Below are 19,091 nucleotides of genomic sequence, written 5' to 3' on the forward strand. Positions count from 1 at the left end.
CCTCACAATTAGTGTACTTTCCTTTTTCCCCTTTTAGCTTTTATGATATAGTTGTCATATATTTTAGCTTTTCTTGTATTATAAACCCCACGCTACAGTTTTTAAAATTTAAATTGTCAATTATCTTTTTTTTTTTTTAATAATTTTATTTACTTATTTATTTTCCCCCCAAAGCCCCAGTAGATAGTTGTATGTCATAGCTGCACGTCCTTCTAGTTGCTGTATGTGGGACGCAGCCTCAGCATGGCTGGAGAAGCAGTGCGTCGGTGCGTGCCGGGGATCCAAACCCGGGCCGCCAGCAGCAGAGCGTGCTCACTCAACCACTAAGCCATGGGGCCGGCCGTCAATTATCTTTAAATAAATTTAAATATAAGAAAAAGATCTTGTATGTTTACTAATATAATTACTATTTCTGCTTCTCTTCGTTCTTTTCTCTTAGATCCAGATTTCAATCTGGTATCATTTTGCTTCTTTTCAAAGGAGTTTCTTTACCATTACATTACTGCAAGTCTGCTAGTGACAAATTCTTCCAGCTTTTGTATATCTGAAAAAATCTTTATATGCCCCTCATTTTTGAAAGATATTTTTGCTGTATATAGAATTCTAGGTTGACAGGTTTTGGGGGATTTCTTACTACTTAAAAGATGAGAGCCAACGACCTTCTCACATGCATTGTTTTCATTGAGGAATCTGCTATCATCCTTAACTTTGTTCTTCTCTACATAACATGTTTTTTTCCCCACTAGCTGCCTTTAAGACCTTTTCTTTATCTCTGGTTTTGAACAATTTGATTATGATGTACCTCAGGGTAGTTTCCTTCATGCTTTTTGTGCTTGGGATTTATTTTACTTCTTGGACCTCTGGGTTTATAGTTTTCATCAAAGTTTTCATCATCATCATCTGGGAAAATTTCAGCCATTATTTCTTTAAAAATTTTTTTGTCTCTTGGTTTCTCTTCTCCTTCTGGGATTCCAGTTACACACATAGTACTTGAATCATCCCACAGATCATTGATAATCTCTTCATATTTTTTCAATCTCTTTTCTTTCTCTGTTTTATTTTGGATAGTTTCTATTGTTATGTCTTCATGTTCACTAATCTTTTCTTCTGCAATGTCTAATTCTGCTGTTAATCCCATTCAGTGTATTTTTCATTTCATACATTATTGTTTTCATCTCTACAAGTTCAGTTAGGGTTTTTTTTACTATCTTGCATATTTCTCTATCTCTTTGAACATATGGAATACAATTATAATAATTGTATTAATGTTGTTATCTGCTAATTCTAAAATCTGTCAATCTGGATCAATTTCAATTGATTGATTTTTTTAATTGGAATTTTTATTGAGTTAATTGTAGATTCACATGCAATTGTAAGAAATAATACAGAGAAATCCCATGTACACTTTACCCATTTTCCCCCAATGCTAACATCTTATAAAACTAGTAAACTATCACAACCAGAATATAATAATACAAAACACTGATCTTGTTTAGATTTTCCCAGGTTTACTTTTACTTATTTGTGTGCATGTGTGTGTGTTTAGTTCTATACAATTCTATCTCATATGTAGGTTCATGTATCCACCACCACAGTCAAGGTACAGTTCCATCACCACAACAATCCTTCATGTTACCCTTTTATAACCAAACCCATTTCTATCCTGCCTCCACCCGATCCCCATCCCTAACGCCTGCAACAACTAATCTGTTCTCCATTTCTAAAATTTTGTCACTTCAAAAATGTTAAATAAATGGAATCATATAGTATGTAAGCTTTTGGGGTTGGTTTTTTCATTCAGCATAGTTCCCTGGAGGTTCATCCAAGACTGATTCATTTTTATCCTCACTATGTTTTTTATTTTCCTGCTTCTTTGCATGTCTGATAATTTTTATTTGATGCTAGATATTGTGAATTTTTCCTTGTTGAGTACTGAGTATTTTTGTATGCCTTTAAATTCTTCAGCTTTGCTCTGGAATGCAGCTTAGTTACTTGGAAATAACAATTTGATCCTTTCAGGTCTTGCTTTTAAGACTCATTAGGCAGTACCAGAACAGTGTTTAATCTAAGTCTACTTATTCCCCACTACTGAACAAGATACTTCTGAGTATTCTACTGAACAAGGTACTTCTGAGTATTCTACCCTATACTTCATGAGTTGTGAAGTGTTCTAGTTCCTAGCCCAGTGTGAGTGCCAAATGCCATTTGCTCTGTCCTTTCAGGTGATTCTTTCCTCTGCCTCAGTTTCCTCATATGCATGCACTGATCAGTACTCTGCCAGACACTCAGAGGGAACCCTCTGCAGATCTCTGCATTTCTCTCTTCTTCATCACTCTGTCCTGCAAACTCTCAGGGCCATACTCTCCCTGACTCTTCGGCAGTGTCTCCTCAACTTAGAGAGTCTGCAACTGGGTTCACCCTCTCTGCACACAGACTGGAAACTCACTTAAGGCAATAAGCTAGGGCAGTTCTAGGGCTCATCTCCTTTGTTTTCTGTTTCTGAAAGATCCCCGTCCTTGATTGCCTTAAAAACCATTGTTTCATATATTTTGCTTGTGTTTTTTTGGTTGTTTCAAGCAAGAGGGCAGATCTGACCCCTGTTACCCCATCTTGACCAGAAGCCAAAGTCCTCTATGATTTATTCTTAATCAAATTTATTTTTTCATTTTGACATAAGGTTCATTCTCTTTGATCAAAAAAAAAAGAAACAAAATTGAAGTTTTATTTTCTTTGAATTTCAGTTATTACAATGTTCATCCAAGTAAAAGTCTTTCCCTTAATCTTCTTGTTGTTCTAATCATAACTGTAAAAGTACCTTTTATATTTTTAGGATTTTTCTAAAGCCTCAATTAATTCTGACCTTGATAATTTTTTTTTTAAACATCTCCCTCACTGGGTTTTTTGGGTTTTTTTTTTTTTTTTTGAGGAAGACTCACCCTGAGCTAATATCTGTTGCCAATCTTCCTCTTTTTCTTTTTTCTCCCCAAAGCCCCAGTACATAGTTGTATATCCTAGTTGTAGGTCCTGCTAGTTCTTCCATGCAGGATGCCGCCTCAGCATGGCTTGATGAGCAGTGAGTAGGTCTGCGCCCATGATCCAAACCTGTAAACCTGGGATGCTGAAGCAGAATGTGCGTACTTAACGGCTGTGCCACCAGGCTGGCCCCTGGACTTGATAAATTTTTTGACGTTTTTCTCACATGCCGTTTCATTTTTCCCTCCCTTCTTTTCTTTCTACCTTTCTTCCTTCTTTCCATTCAGAAAATATTTTTTGTGCTATAATGTGCCAGATGCTATGCTAAGCACTGAGGATAATGCCATGAAAAGGATAGACAAAGTCCTAGCTCTGTTGCTTAAATTCTAGTGATGGGAGAAAGGCAATAAACACAGAAACAAATTATTTTAGTTAGGAACATACGCTATGAAGAAAATAAACAAGATGGTCTTTTGAGGTGATATTTGAGCTCAAATATTAGAAGAGTTTTAGAAAAGGGAACAGCAACTGTGAAAACCCAAAGTCCAGAATAAGTTTGATACTTTCAAAGAACAGAATAAACAACGTGCCGTGACTGGAGAGTCATTTACAAAGAAGAGAGTGGTACAAAATGTGGTCAGGGAAGTATTCAAAGGTCAAATCACGTAAAGTCTTGAAGGCTGAATCGTAGGTTTATGTGCCTTTCCTTTTATTTTTTAAACATGGCCTCTTTATACCTAAGCCACAAAGAAGCTCCCTCTGCAACCCCTTGAGCCTCTACAAATATCTCTCTGGTTTCTTCATCTTTGGACTTAGGCTGGTTGTACGGTCATGATCTGAGTGTCCTTTTTTGAAAAAAAAAATAATAACTTCAAAACCTTTTTTCCCTTCCTTATAACAGATGTTGACAATGCACTTTTGTCTGTCTTTGAATACTTTTAAAATATGCTTTTCCGAAATCTAAAATACCTGTGTAACCACTCCCAATGTGCACTTCCTGGGCTATTAAAATCTCCAAGATAACATGACCCATTTCTCCAATTATTGCAGTTATGCCTATTATTATTAGTCAGAGTTAAATACAAAGAAGTAGCTTAAGAGACAGTTGTGAACAAGCATCCAAAATTTTTTCAGATTGTCAGCTTTTATCACAAGGACTTCTAGCAGATTGCTTCTCCCAATCTATTGTTAACACAGCAAAAAAGAGATGGCTTCCTAAAGTGCAGTTAAGGTCTTGTCACTCCTCTGCTTATACTCTTTTGATGGCTTCTCATTGCAATTAAAATAAAATTCAAAATATGATTATGAATAATAAAGCCCTACATGATTCCCTCCCTGCCTATTTTTCCAACCTCATCTCATGCTACTCCCCCCTTTCCTCATGACACTCCAGCGTCATCAATCTCCCTTCAGTTTTTAGAACATACCAGCTCTCGTCCAGCTCTGGAATTTTGCACATGCTGTTTCCTTTGCCTGGAATACTCGCTCCCTGATTCTCTTCTCATGGACAGTTTCCTTCCTCATCCTTCAGGTCTTACTTAAATTTCACTTCCTCAGAGAGGACTTCCCATCTATGTAAAGGAGATCTTTCCTACCTCTTGCTCTTGTTCTCTTTAGGCCTGTGTTTATTTCTTTTATAGCACTTAACATGACCTGCAGTTATTTTATTTATGTATTTGTTTATTGGATTTTGGACTGTCTCCACCACTACAATGTAAGCCTCCCAGTTGCAGTACCCCTAGTGCCTAGGCCTATTTCTGATATATAGTAGGCCCTAATTTAAATGATTTAAATGCTTTCATTTGAGTTTATACCTAGTTCATATATTTTTGAATGAATGATAAACATATTAGAAAGCAAATCATAAAACTTAGAATAAAATTGACTTTTCAACAAAGATTTTCTTTCATACTGAAGTGTTATAAAGTCCATTGAGGGAAAAAGGACATATAGGTATTGTAAAATCCTCATCATCTGAATTCATGATTCAGTGTGACCTGGTTACTCTTGTTTATCTATTGCTGAACAAATGAAAAAAATTAACATCAACATGATCATCTCAAAACATGCATTTTTGCGAAATACAGTTTCATTTTTAATTATATATGACGTCTTCTTTTTGCATTTTGTAAGATTAATGAAGACTTGGTAATATGAAATTGCCTAGTGGCTCTCTGATATTTTATATATACATAATATAGAGAAGTGTGTTTCTATTAATATAAATATAAATATTATATAAATATATATTATACATAAATATACATAATATACATAAATATACATGTATACCTAGACACGTAAATATACATATATATATGAAGTAGACTGAAGCTGCCAGGAATTTTCTTAAAAAAATAGGAAGTATATAGTAGTGAGCCATTTGAGTAATGCCTGATATAAAACCATGGTTGAAAATATGAAATAGTATCGGATTTTATCTCTTTATCATTCAGCATTAGTCACACAACACTGTTAAATCACAGCACTTTTATTACAATAACCTGGCATTTTTTTTCAAAAATGATATTGTCTGTTGAAGTGTTCATGCTTAAAATATACAAGTTATCACTGCACTTGTCTATGAAATGTTCATGCTTGAAACATTAGAATTATCATTGCAGTCACATCTTTGGATTTATTTATTAATTATTTATTACTACTTAGAAATTACAGGATAGTCTAAATTTGAAATTTACTTGAGGGTTTCAGGATTATTTTCTTATGAATTTTGTAAATTCCTTTCATTTGTCCCTCTTGATTTTAGTGTGAAAAATTATAGTTGTGTTTTGTAGCTGCCTGCTGTGTTTAATAGATGATTTATATGTTAACATCTGTTTTCTGATTCTAATGTGGATATCTTTCTGACAAAAATAATGAATCAATAGCTAGTAATACTGCTTAGCCATGAGCTAGAATTAATATACACTCCTAAAAGTTACATAACCTATTTCAGAGACTTTGACTCTGTAGGTCAATAGAGACTGATTTATTAGCTGATTGGTTATTCTGAATCATCAGTATCCATCTTGAAAACTGTAAAAATAAAAATATTAAAATATATCCCAATTGACGTTTGAAAACAAAAAACTGCAAAAAAGAGTAAAGGCTTCAAATGATACCTATAGTTAGAACTAAAAAAGCTTTATCTTTTTATTCTGCATCTTTGCCTCTGTATCAGGTTGCCATGGAAATTTTTTCATTAACATCAGTTTGATTTGCCCAGAGATAAAATTGCTTGCATCATCTCATCTCCTAATGTTCCTAAAGCCTCCTAAGTCAACTTCAGTGTTTTAACCTCCAGGTCATTCCAGATTCCCAAGAGTTCCTGCCATGCTGAGTATTCTTGAAAAGCAAATGTAACGCATTGATGTGTTCAATGTTAGTATCAAGATCGCTGTCATTTTTTCATTGTTGGTCCAAAAAAATTTTTTTAAGTATTTTAAGTCATCGTGGAAATGGATTTGGATTGTAAACTGAAGAATTCCAAGGACATTTACATAATAAAAATAAAGAAACAAAGTCAAATGCTTATATAAAGGCTTGTACTTAGTGTTCTAGGCTTTTTGTTATAAAATATTAAAGTGTGTGTTAGTGAACATAGAAAAACAGTATTTAGTTTGAGTAATTGGACATCTCTATGTTACATGTTAAAATTCATGCCTGAGTCAGTACTTGAAAATAAATATTCAGCTTGTGTAGATTTCCAAAAATAAACATAATTTTGTTCTTTCTAATAACTTGATGCCACTTAAGATGCCCCGTGGTTTCCAAAAGTTATTGCACAGGTTTTGAGAGAACATACCATGTATTATTTGTTTTTGAGCACCTCGATACATAGTAGGTACTCAGTATGTGTTTGTTTGAACTAACATGTAATTTTAGTCTCTGAAGATTAAGATACAAGATTACTTTTACTAGGCCCACCCAAAGATGAAAAGGTTGAAAATTCATGGTATTTTATGTAAAGAGGAACCCATTTTCACCATCTATGGATACTAAAAGTACTACAACCTTCTGAATGATATTTAAATGTTACCTAAATGTTTTTACACTTAGAACATGTTAAACTCACTTTTCTTCACTTGACAGTATGTCTAGGAAATCTTTCCATATCGCCATAGAAATACCTCTTTTAATTGTTGTATAATCGTCCATAGTATGAATGTTTTATAATTTATTTACCAATTCCCTAATTAATAGGCATTTAGGTTCTTTTGTGTTTTTCATTCTAATGATCAATGCTACTGTGAATATCATTTTACATAATTCTTTGTGCACACATTGGATTATTTTTCCAGGCATGATGAAGAAGCGGAATTGCTGTTTCAAAGGATGTGCACATCTTAAATTCATATAGATACTGATACATTACCCTCCTAAAAGCAATAACAGTTTGTCCTTCTACCACTAGTTTATGACACTAGCTTTTTTCCCATAGTCTTGACAAAACATATTAGCAGTCTTTTTTAAATGTTTACACATCTTATAAGTGAAAAGCAATACTTCTTTATTGCTTTATTTTGCATTTTCTGATTACTACTTAGATTGAGCATCTTTTCTTATGCTTACTGGCCTTTTGCATTTCCTCTTCTCAGCTTATCCATATTTTACTGTCCATTTTTCTTTTAGGCTCTTTATCCTTTTTCTTATTGATTTTTAGAAGTTCTTTATACATTCAAGTTATTAATACTTGGACTGTTATATATGTTGCAGATATTTTCCCCCGGCTGTCAATTGTCTTTTAAGTTTTTTGGTAGTTTTTTTGCCGAACAGAAGTTTTAAATTTTGATATAGTCAAATTTACCAGTCTTTTTCATTATGGCATTTGTTTTTTGTATCTCCTTTAGAAGGCCTTCATAAATGGCACAAATAAACATATTCTTTTATATTTTCTTAATGCATTTATATTTTAGTTTGGTTTTGATTTAAGTCTTGAATCATCTGGAATGCATTTTTGTGAATTACATGAGTTATGGAAGTAACTAGTTTTTCTTTTTTTCCAAATGAGTATCCAAGTGTCCCAACACCAATTATTGAATTGGCCATTTTCCTATTGATTTAAAATGCCACCTCTATCATGAATTAAATTTGCATATCTATGAGTTTATTTGTGTCCACTCTCTTGTATTACACTACTTGCCTATTCTTGCACCAATAATGCAACTTTTTGACATAATTTACTATTGGATGGGGCAATTTACCTTCTTGTTTTTATATGTTGGTATAAACCCAGCTGCCCTCTAACTACTTTTGTCATTGGTTCTAATAATTTTTCAGTTTGGGTTTTTGAGGTAAAAGATCATACTGACTTTAGGTACTGACAGTTTTGTCTCTATTTCTATTCATTATATCTCATTTAATAGTTATTTGTCTTGCTAAATATTCAAGACCAATTCATTTCCACATAAACACCTGTGAAGGGGCCCATTTCTATCAACTTCTGCAGAAGGTTTTTTCCGTCTCCCTGTCTGTCCCCCTCCCAAATTCAGTCCTTATCCATTCATGCAAGGTGGAGTTGAGTTATTTTTCCCGATTTCTATAGCCTCCACCTTTTTTTTTTTTTAATTCTTTACTTTAAACTTGAATTATATAAACTCATATGTGAGGGTGAGGGAGTTAGGAAAGATGGGGAAGAGATTCAAAAGTAGAATAGCCATTATATTAATGTTTTCTGATCTGATAAAGAATTTTTCTTTCTTCTTTATTTATTTGAACATTTAATCACTTTTTCCTTATAATTTTCGTGGGTCTATGTTTTGTCTCCCCAATATTTTAACTCCTTCAGGACTATTTCTGCTGCCTTTTGTAAACCCACAGTTCTTTTCCTCCTCCCTTTATACCTGTATTGCATGTTCTTTAATTTCATATAGACCTTTATTCCAGCTTTTTTTCCATATCTTCAATAACACAGTGGCCGATCTTAAACTTCATCACTCCTCTGTCTTTTGCCCACCCGTCTCCAAAACCCTGGTCCTGTTTTATTTATGTTTGTGTTTTTCTTACATTTTTAAAACTTTTTATTTTGAAATAATTTCAAACTTACAGAGAAGTTACAGCAATACAAAGAACTCTCTTCACACAAAATCACCAATTGTTAACATTTTGCCATATTTGCTTTATCGTTCTCTCTCTGCCTCCCTCTGTGTGTATATTTGTGTATATTTTTAGACAAATTTGATATTAAATTGCAAATATTATGTGATCTATTTTGTTTTTACTTTTTCCATGCCTTACTCAATAAGCCAGAGGTCCAACTCTGTCCATACTGCTCTCATTTAAGTCATGTTCTTGTAGATAAGGCCACATTTTGGATTCTGCCATAAATTCAAGATTACTAACCTCTAATTGGCTTTCAACACTGCCTGTATATGAGTGACTGTTTTTTAAATTTGCAAGCGCAGGGGTGTTTGGGATATAATTTTCTTATGATATTCTGTATTTATGGGAATTTATCAGATGACACATTCTGTGTGATTTCAGTTGTTTGGAATCATTGAGATTTCCTTTATAGCCAGTTATTATTATTTATTTACCAAGTATTTATATAGTACTTAATATGGGCCAGGCACTAAGTACTTTTCAAATTTTCATTTATTCAATTTTCTCAACACTGTGTGGAAGATACTATTATTTTCTTCATTTTGCGGATGAGGAGACTGAGGGACAGAGACATAACTTGCCCTCAGTCACACAACAGATAGTAGAGCTGAGAGTTTAATCCCAGCAGTCTGGATCCAGTATTCATGCTCTTAACTACCATACTATTCTAGTTTTTCCAATCTCATATGTGCTTTTAAAAAATATGTATCTATAGTTCCTATAGATTTATGTAGTTCTCTATGTATTTCCATTAGACTGAGCATGTTAATTGTGTAGTTTTGATCTTGTATATCCTTTTTTTTTCTTTCTGCTGGGAAAGATTCACCCTGAGCTAACATCTGTTGCCAATCTTTCTCTTTTTTTCTTTTTTTTTTTCCCTCTCCAAAGCCCTGGTACATAGTTGTATATTCTAGTTGTAAGTCCTTCTGGTTCTTCTATGTGAGCCACCACTGCAGCATGGCTACTGGCAGATAAGTGGTGTGGTTCCACGACCAGGAACCGAACCTGGGCCACCAAAGCGGAGAGCGCCAAACTTTAACCACTAGGCCATCAAGGCTGGCTCTGATCTTGTTTATCTTTATTAATTTCTTGCCTATTTATCAGTTTCTGAGAAATGTTTGTTGACTGTAGATTGATCAATTTCTCATGGTATTTCTGTCTTTTTTTTTTTTTTTTGGTGAGAAAGATTGGCCCTGAGCTAATATCTGTGCCCATCTTCCTCTGTTTTGTACATGGGATGCTACCACAGCGTGCTGGATAAGTGGCACATAGGTCTGTGCCCGGGATCCAAACCACGAACCCCAGGCCACTGAAGCGGAGTGTGCGAACTTAACCACTACGCCACCGGGCTGGCCCTCTGTAATTCTGTCCTTTTTTATGTCCGTTATTTTAAGATATTGTTAGGTATATCTATTTTCAGAGTTCTTATTTCTCACTAAGATTTTTTATTTAATCATTATATAATAACTTCTTTTATCAATATGTTTTTTAAAATATTAAGAGAATCAAATAAAAATAGACCTTTGAGCCTAAAAACAACTTCATCATTTCAATGTGAAGTTCAGACTCTTGGTCACAAACAAATAAGTGTTACTTTTGTAACAGCAATAGAGAAGGCCTCTTATCCAACACAATCTGAACCTGTAGTTGGTTCATTAATTGAAGATTTATTAAAGCAGAGAATCATAAAAAATACTTATAATTAAGCGTTTTATTTTGACTTATAATGTATAAATGTATATTCAGTCAGCAATCTTTTTAGATCAAAGTCTTTCTCTAATTATGAGTTTACTTATTGGGGTACGGCATTGTCTTTACACCAATAATGTAACATCAAAAATTATTTTTTTTAAATTTTGGAGAAGAACAAGAACTCAAAGACACTTGCAAGATGATCTAAATTCAGAATTATTCAAGATTTTTAGGGTTTTCCCTCCCAAATTCTCCTCTTTCCCATCTTACTCACATCATTTTTTAAGAGGCTGGTGTTAAAAGCTATGCTTTCAACTTAATTTTCATGGAAAAAGTCATTCTCTTTTTATACTTATATTTTATGAGTTTACAAAATACTTTATTAAATACCTAAATTACATCAGCAAGTATTATTGGCTCAGATAGCTTTGGAGAAGATTCAACTGATATTGGAAAGCATACAACTCAACTGGTAAGAACAGAGGTAAACATTCATCTGTTTTCAAATGAAAATGCTATTTTGATTAATTCAGTGATTTGTTTAAGTAGAGGTCAGTTAAGCGAGTTTCCTCTATAGTTCAAATCAGAATATGTTCTTCAAGCATATAAAGGCAAAATCACTGAAAAATTATTCTCCATCTGATAGTTGTCATTATCAGAAAATAACTACATGAGCGAAATTGTATTTATAAGTTAAGATACTTGTAGACTAGCAATGCTTATGTTAGAAATGCTATGGATCTTGGATACCAAAGCTGTTTTTAGCTTATGTGCATAGAGATTCACCTTATACTAGGGAGATTGATTTGTGTTTTAAAGCTATATTTGTAATACTCCCTAACACAAGTTCTCCACTTCAGTCTGATTAGGCTCTTCCCTGTCCTATGGGTGTCTTATCTCAGTAAATATATACAAAATGAGTTGAAAAAGTTGAAATCATCTTTATAAAGTCATTCTTTCTTTTTTAACTTATATAGAAATAATAGAATTGAAAGGACCAGAAGAACATCCAGCTTAGATGAGGTTCTTCAGAGTTTTCGAAATGTTGGACACAAATCTAAATTTTAAAAATATATTAAGTATTTTAACACTGTAATAAAAATAACATGGACACTCAAATGTGTTATACCCAATTGTAACACATAAACGCATGTGAAACAAAAATAAACTGTGCTGCTAGTTTATATTTTTATGGACTTCTGACTAAAGCTTTGCTACCAATTTTCATGAAGATATTTGAACTTCTTATGGGTAGGCATATTTATTTTTAAGTTTTTATCTGGCCTTGGGTCCATTGTTATATATCCAAATCAAATTATGCAAGCAAGAGCACTGCTGCAGCATGTGTATACTCCATTGAATAAATATGAACAAGATGTAGGGACATCTTCCTGCCATGTATCCTTATCACTCTGTAACAGTTTTGCAATGTCAAATTAATGTGATAATGTTGTATTAAAGAACAGTTTCTGGCTTAACTTAAGTTTTGGATAGTTCTTGCCCATATTTTGTGTTCATGATCAGAAACATGAGTAATGATTAGATATCTTCATTTAATTTTGGAAACAAGATTTTCTTTACTCGTTCTTTAAGCTTCTAGACCATTTTAATTGCAGAGATCTTAATACTGCCAAAGCCAAACTAGTTATTTAAAAAAAAATTTTCTGTGGGGGCCGGCCTGGTGGCGTAGCGCGGTTAAGTGCGCGCGCTCTGAGGCACCTCTTGTCCAACCATGCTATGGTGGTGTCCCATATAAAGTGGAGGAAGATGGGCATGGATGTTAGCCCAGGGCCAGTCTTCCTCAGCAAAAAGAGGAGGATTGGCGACAGATGTTAGCTCAGCGCTAATCTTCCTCACACACAAAAAAAAACAAGTTTCCATTTGCAATAGCTTTTCTGTGGCAATCAGAGTTGTCTCAGTATCATAAAGCCAAAACAAAGCACAGAAATGAATTTGTTGATGAAGATGATTTAGAATTGCAACTGAACTCATATCCCTTGATTTCATACTTTTTATTAATCAAAATAGTCCGTTATTCTATTGATGGATTTCAAAGTTATAATTTGGTCTTATAAAATGAATTATTACTAACAAATCTCTTTTTCTGTTTCATATAATAGAGATTCCATTTAGAATTTATTAGACGGAAGAGATCTACAACTAAAATAATGTGAAAATCACTGATCTGGTCCAATCCATTAACTTTACAAATTGAAAAATTAAAGCTCAGGTTAAGTGTCTTGCTCAAAGTTATACAGCTAGAAAATTGCAGATGCCAAACTTCCTAATCCTTAGTTCACTGTTTTTCTGTTATTTGTTACCTCATCTCTGAGTTCCTATAGTACAATTAGTTTATGCCATGCTATTTAGCATTTAATGCCATGGTTTATATACAGGCATTCATTTATTTATTCAACAAGTAATTTTCTGTGTGCCAGGCACTCTTCTAGGTACTAGAGACATTCCCTGTATCTAGAAATTGTGCTGAAAATAAAATTTAAAAAGTAGATTCTGTTCAGCCTCCATTCAGTTTTGGTTGAATACACACCTGCAGTTAGCCACCTTGTGTATCACTGGGTGGTTTTAACATATTATTAAAAAGAACTTTTCTATTTATGGTTATATTTTAGGGGAGTAAAAAAAGTTCTTTAGTATTTTAAAAGGTGAGAAAAATAAATAATTCAACTCAAAGCACACTGTTTGCATACCATGTACCTGGTAATGTGTTTGGCAGCTAGAACACAAAGATATATGAAACGTGGAATGGGTGTACATAAAACAGAGTGTGGTACGTGCTGTTACATACATGTAAACAGCACTATAGAATGAGAGAGGAATGAACAAGTAACTCTAAGCGAGAGGCTGGAGGGGTCTTCATGGAGAAATTGACCCTGGAATTTAGCTAAAGAAAGTTTAATGTAGCAGGAGGAGTGAGGAGTAAGCGTTTTTAGCCATCATTAGATGATTGAAGAACAGAAATAATGAAATGTGAGGACTTCTTATTTTGTACCTTAGGTATTCCTTATGTTTCTACCTATTTCTATTTCTAAGTGTTAAGTTCTTTGAGAACACCAATGGTATTTAGTGCTTCCCTATCTGATGGTGGTGACTAGTGCTGTGCTGAGCATGGCAAGAGCTCACTGTATGCCTACTGATTAGTTGTGCTCATCATTCACTCAGCACATATTTTTGGCTCCAGCATGTATAAGGTTCTATACTTTGTGATGTGAGAAATAAAAAAGTTGTGATACAAAGCCAGCCTTCAAGGAGCTATGGCACCCAAAGCAAAAAATAGCAGAGATTTTTGTCTGTATGATGACTAATCCATGTGCTCACGGAGCTTACATTCTTATCAGATGAGACAGATAATAATAGGGTAAATAGTAAAATATATAGTATGTTAACTAGTGATAAATACTAAAGAGAAAAAAATAAAGTAGGAAAGGGGGATATGAATTATCAGACACAAAAAGAGAAGGTAAAGTTACTTAATTTCTCTTGCCTCGGTTTCCTCAATTCTAGAAAAGGAAAAATAATAGTATGTAATTATACGGTTGTGACAAGGATTAAATTAGTTAATATATGTATGTATGAAGTGCTCAGCACAGGTCCCAGAAGATGGTAAGATAAATGTCAGCTAATATTATTTATGCAATTGGGTAAAATAACTTTAGCACAATAGTCATCTTATTTTCATCACTTATGGACTTCTTTTATTAAAGGATATACTTCCAAACAGTTTTGAACTACTTTATCTAAAGGCTAAGACCCCCTCATCCATATCTTGCTTCTTTTAGCTTCTGCTTCCAGTGCACTCACATCTAATATTACTTTCTTATTGAAATGAATCATCGTTCTTTGATAGTAATTCTTCTAGAAAACAATATTTGCTTATCTAGATGTCAGAAACATCATTTTCTGTTTCAGGCATCAGGCAGACATCGAGATCTTCCTGTGGAAAATATTCATTAATGCATTATCACTTATGACATCTCAAGGTTAAAAGGTCTGACAAAATGAGACCTTTATGCTTGCTTACCAGCTAAAAATGAGTACAATATTGGAATTGTTATTATCAGACAGAATTGTAAAATCTTTGATATTAATCTTTTGAAACTAAGATCATTTGCATGGACTGGGTGAAGTTTCAGGTCTCCTACTAACCTTTCTTTGCCTATCTAACCTCTATGCATCCTCAGATGTATCCTTCCTCTCCCTTTCTCTGATTCCTGAAAACTGAACCAGCTCTTTCTTTCTGCTCATTAGCACTCCATACTTAGCCCTATCATAGCTGGTATCATTCAATGTTGTAATTACCTATTTTCCTGACTGCCCAACTCCCCACCCTCCACCTCCCAGGCAATAAGCTCCTTGAAATAGGGACTGTATTCTCTTTATGTTTGGGTCCCTAGTATCTATCACAGTGCCTCACATGTAGTTGATGCCCAATAAATACTTAAAATATTAAATGTAATGCCTGGAATACATTTAGTAAATCAAGATTATAGAATATAGTTGTTTAACCTTGGTCCCACATTACTTAGTTTCCTGTATGTCTCTCCTGGCTGCTTTCTGAGAAACAACAATGCTCAAGAATGTTGCTACACCCCATCCTACACATTCCTCTGTTCTTCTTTGGCCCAGAAAGAAAAAGAAAAAAAGTAGGTTGGCTATCAGGAAAGACCTCAAAGGTAGAGGAGCACCCTGTGGAGAAACTGTGGTCCAAGATGTGATCCTTAGCTCTTCCAATTAAAAAATTAATTTTTCCCATTGCTCTCAAAGGTGATAGGCCTCTAGGGTCTGACACAGACCATCTATATTACAAGAAATTCATTTATAAGCCAAGTGACTTATTTGTTTGTATGTTTTCAGTGACTGAAATACTTGTACCTAGGATCCAGGTCACTAACTTAATGATATCAGAGCACCTATGAAATCAACCAGACAATCAGAAGGTCATCCAGTGACCACGGAAACAAACCAAAATGAGTTAGACTATCTCTAGGGTGATTTTACCCAGGCTGAGGAAGAGCTTTGTCAGTGTCTCCCAGAAGGCTAGGAGAAAATAGAGTAAGGGATAATAAGGTCTTAAGTACACATTTGAAAGCTCTTATAAAATTTTTTCCTTATTTACTAAAAGAAAACAATTTTTTAAATTCAGGAAAAAAAATCAGTGGCATTTTATAAATCTAAATAATGGAAATGTACAATCTGGTTCCATAATTCTTTGATCCCAAGATGAGTTCCTGAGAGAATGGTAATATGGTATTGCCGATGATGGTGCTAAGAAAGAAGGAAAGATAGAGGATTGAAATTGGGTGAGATTCTCTGTACTCTCTTCTTCCTCTAACTTAAGAATCACCACAGTCTTGGTCAACTCAATTTCATAAAGAAAGTTAACTGTGTGCTTGTGGTTTCAGCTGGCTTACTGGTGCACCTACACGTACTAATAACGCATGATGATCCACTGAGAGTTCATCCTCCACCCTTGTGAAAAAACTATTAAGTGTAGGTTAAATGGTTATTTAAATAAATAATAAGTTGTACCTCTTGTCAAGGGCTACAGTGAGTCCTTCAAGCCTTATGTCAAAGTCCTTTCTATTCCAGAGGTTGGAAACCCAGGTGCCTACAGAGGCCAGGCTGGTGGGAATGAAGCAGGAAGCCACTGCAGTGAACTGGAGGGCCAAGTCCTTTCTGAAGGAGCAGCCACTGCTCCGTTCCAGATAATTGTTTCAAGACAGGAATGTTGACCTGGTGTTACCACATTATCCAGTTTCTCAGGTAAAGCAGGAAATGCAAATTTTCATGTGAAATCTTTTGGTTTAAATATTGTCAACTAATTCACTTTTATTATTATTCATAAACTATGTACAAGCCAAACACTTCTGCAGGTGGGATTTGGCCCAGAGTCGTCCTGTTTGTAACTTGGTCTTATATGTTGCTTACCTATTTGTTAAATTAGAAACTTTATTTTCTACAGGTTTTGTGATGTTGAAACTCTCTTCCTCTCCAACCTGAGACTTTGTGCATAAGTTTTCTTTAGCTGCTACATTTTCTCTCCCACCCTCAGCATTCCAGTGAGCATTCAAATGTAAATGGAATCTCCTTGAGATACTTTTCATATGACACCCCTAAACATCCGCAGATGTTACTACCTGCTCATTTTGTTCCTGATATGTGAGCTACTACAAGATCATTTATTTCATGGGGCTTAGAGATTGTATGCTTTGGGCTCCCCTTTCTAGAATCCACACAAACATGATCTTCCTCTGCTTGCTTCTTGAGAGACCTTACCAGACAATTTATTAGACAATAGTTATCTTTTATATTTAATTATGTTTGCTAGATGTGTTGATTGGACTTGAGTGTTTCTAGATATTTATACATATTTAGAGACAATGTCTTTGGGTGGATTTCTTCAATGACTGAGAAGTCTTCCTCTTTTCACTTCAAGAGTAACCTGATTTTCGAGGTTACTGGGAGTACCATTACCTCTATACAAATATGATTACTCCAAGTAGAAACTTGGCATCCACTACCAGGTGAATTGAAGAGTGCTAAACATTTTTATAGTAAAAGTAGATAAATAATAGTTGTTTCAATATATTGTACAACCCAAAATGGGCATAATTCACAATTGTTTCATTTTCAGTACAGTTTAAGGGAAAAACAATATTGGTGTACATCATTTTTCAGCAGTGATTTGACCTACATGTATTGAGATGCACCTTGAGTAGCCAAAATACCAGTAATGCACAGATAGGATGCAAAAATTACCCATTAAACTTGCTTGGTGCACTCTTAAATAGATTATGTAAGTGCAGACAAGTATTTTTTTATAAATACTCTCTGTTAGAAACTTCACTATACTATATGAAAGCAAAAATAGCAAATTATGCTGGTGGCTAATATACAGAAATAAATCATAAATAATTTTTCCCTCAGAATTATAGTAACTTTATCAATTAGTTTGTAGATGTTCTGGTATGACCTATTACTGTACTTTAAAACAGTTCTCTAAATTTTTTTTAAGGATATATATTTGGGAACTGGTTATTGTTCACTTTTTGTCTTTTAAGAAAGTAAAATGCATAGTAGACATTTCTTATATATGCATACAGACCCTCACTTTTTACTTCCTTATATATTTTTAAAGGCACAAAGAGACGCTTTAACTTGAAGTTAACTGTCTCAATTGCTTTTTCTAGGGCCGGCCCTGTGGCTTGGTGGTTAAGTGCGCGCGCTGCAATGCCGGCGGCCCGGGTTCGGATCCCGGGTGCGCATCGAGGCGCCACTTCTCCGTCCATCCTGAGGCCGAGTCCCACATACAGCAACTAGAAGGATGTGCAGCTATGACATGCAACTATCTGCTGGGGCTTTGGGGGGAAAAAATAAAATAAATAAAATCTTTAAAAAAAAAAAAATTGCTTTTTCTTTGCAGTCACATAGAAAGGCAAGAGCGAAGAGAAAGCTCAGTTGTATTTAGTAATATATATGAATTACTGGATATTGTAAGGGAGAATTACAAGAGGAATCCAATTTAGACTTGGAAAGCCAAATGATTGGGGAAATCAGGGAAGGCTTCTCTGAGGAAGTGACAGGTAAACTGAGATAAATAGGAGTTGGTTTAGTGAAGAACAAGAGAGTCAAGATGAGAGATGGTATTCCAAGCTGAAAAGTAGAAGTAACACCCTGAGGCAATTTAGAACCAATCAAAGGGATAGCCTTAATTTTTCTTTCTAGTATTTAGATCATCCAGGTTAATGTGGTATTCTTTCTGAGTCTCTGTGTCTTTTTCTCTACTTGGCAAAAACAGAGAAATGATAGCATAATGCTAGGCACAAAGCCTGTGACTGTTTCCAGTAAAAAGCTTCCCTAATTCTTTTAGGGATCATAGAAACATTAATTAGCTCTTCGATGGATATAACATATAATTTTTTGTAAATAATATTTTTTTTCTGATTACAGAGCCAATACGTTTTTATTACAGAAAATTTCGAAAATACAGAAAAGCAGTGAAGAAAATAAAAATCACTCATGTTCCCAGTACCTAGAGACAACCACTGGGAGGAGAGAGGATAGTGCCATTCTATTCCTATATCTACATATAGAGTAGCATTTTTGTAAATGAAGATTTATAATTATACATGCAACTTTGTAGTATGTTTTTCCACCTGACAATATCATGGGCCTTTCCCCTGGCTATTAAATTTTCTATAACATTTTAATAGCTATGTATAAATAATAACAACTAGGATATTTATTATGTGCTAAGCACTGGTTTAAGACTTTTAACTTATTGGATCCCCAGAACAATTCTATAA

At 34.3% G+C, this 19,091-nt stretch overlaps 1 protein-coding gene across 14 annotated transcripts in view; it reads left to right on the forward strand.

Moving 5' to 3' along the window:
- Positions 1-19,091, forward strand: part of MBD5 (methyl-CpG binding domain protein 5) — a 408,863-nt gene that overhangs the window by 321,410 nt on the left and 68,362 nt on the right. For 12 of the 14 annotated variants that reach the window (XM_087435146.1, XM_087435150.1, XM_087435152.1 and 9 more), the window contains one exon: positions 16,375-16,548. The exons of 1 other annotated variant lie outside the window; for it this stretch is intronic. The gene's annotated coding sequence lies outside the window, so the exon portion shown is untranslated. Of the gene's footprint in view, positions 1-15,316; positions 16,276-16,374; positions 16,549-19,091 lie in introns of those variants that run through there. One more of the 14 variants, XM_087435155.1, reaches the window with a different exon arrangement.

The sequence above is a fragment of the Ceratotherium simum genome, chromosome 9, assembly GCF_057802395.1.
Source record: "Ceratotherium simum simum isolate JZ-2026a chromosome 9, ASM5780239v1, whole genome shotgun sequence".
NCBI classification, from domain to species: Eukaryota; Metazoa; Chordata; class Mammalia; order Perissodactyla; family Rhinocerotidae; genus Ceratotherium; species Ceratotherium simum.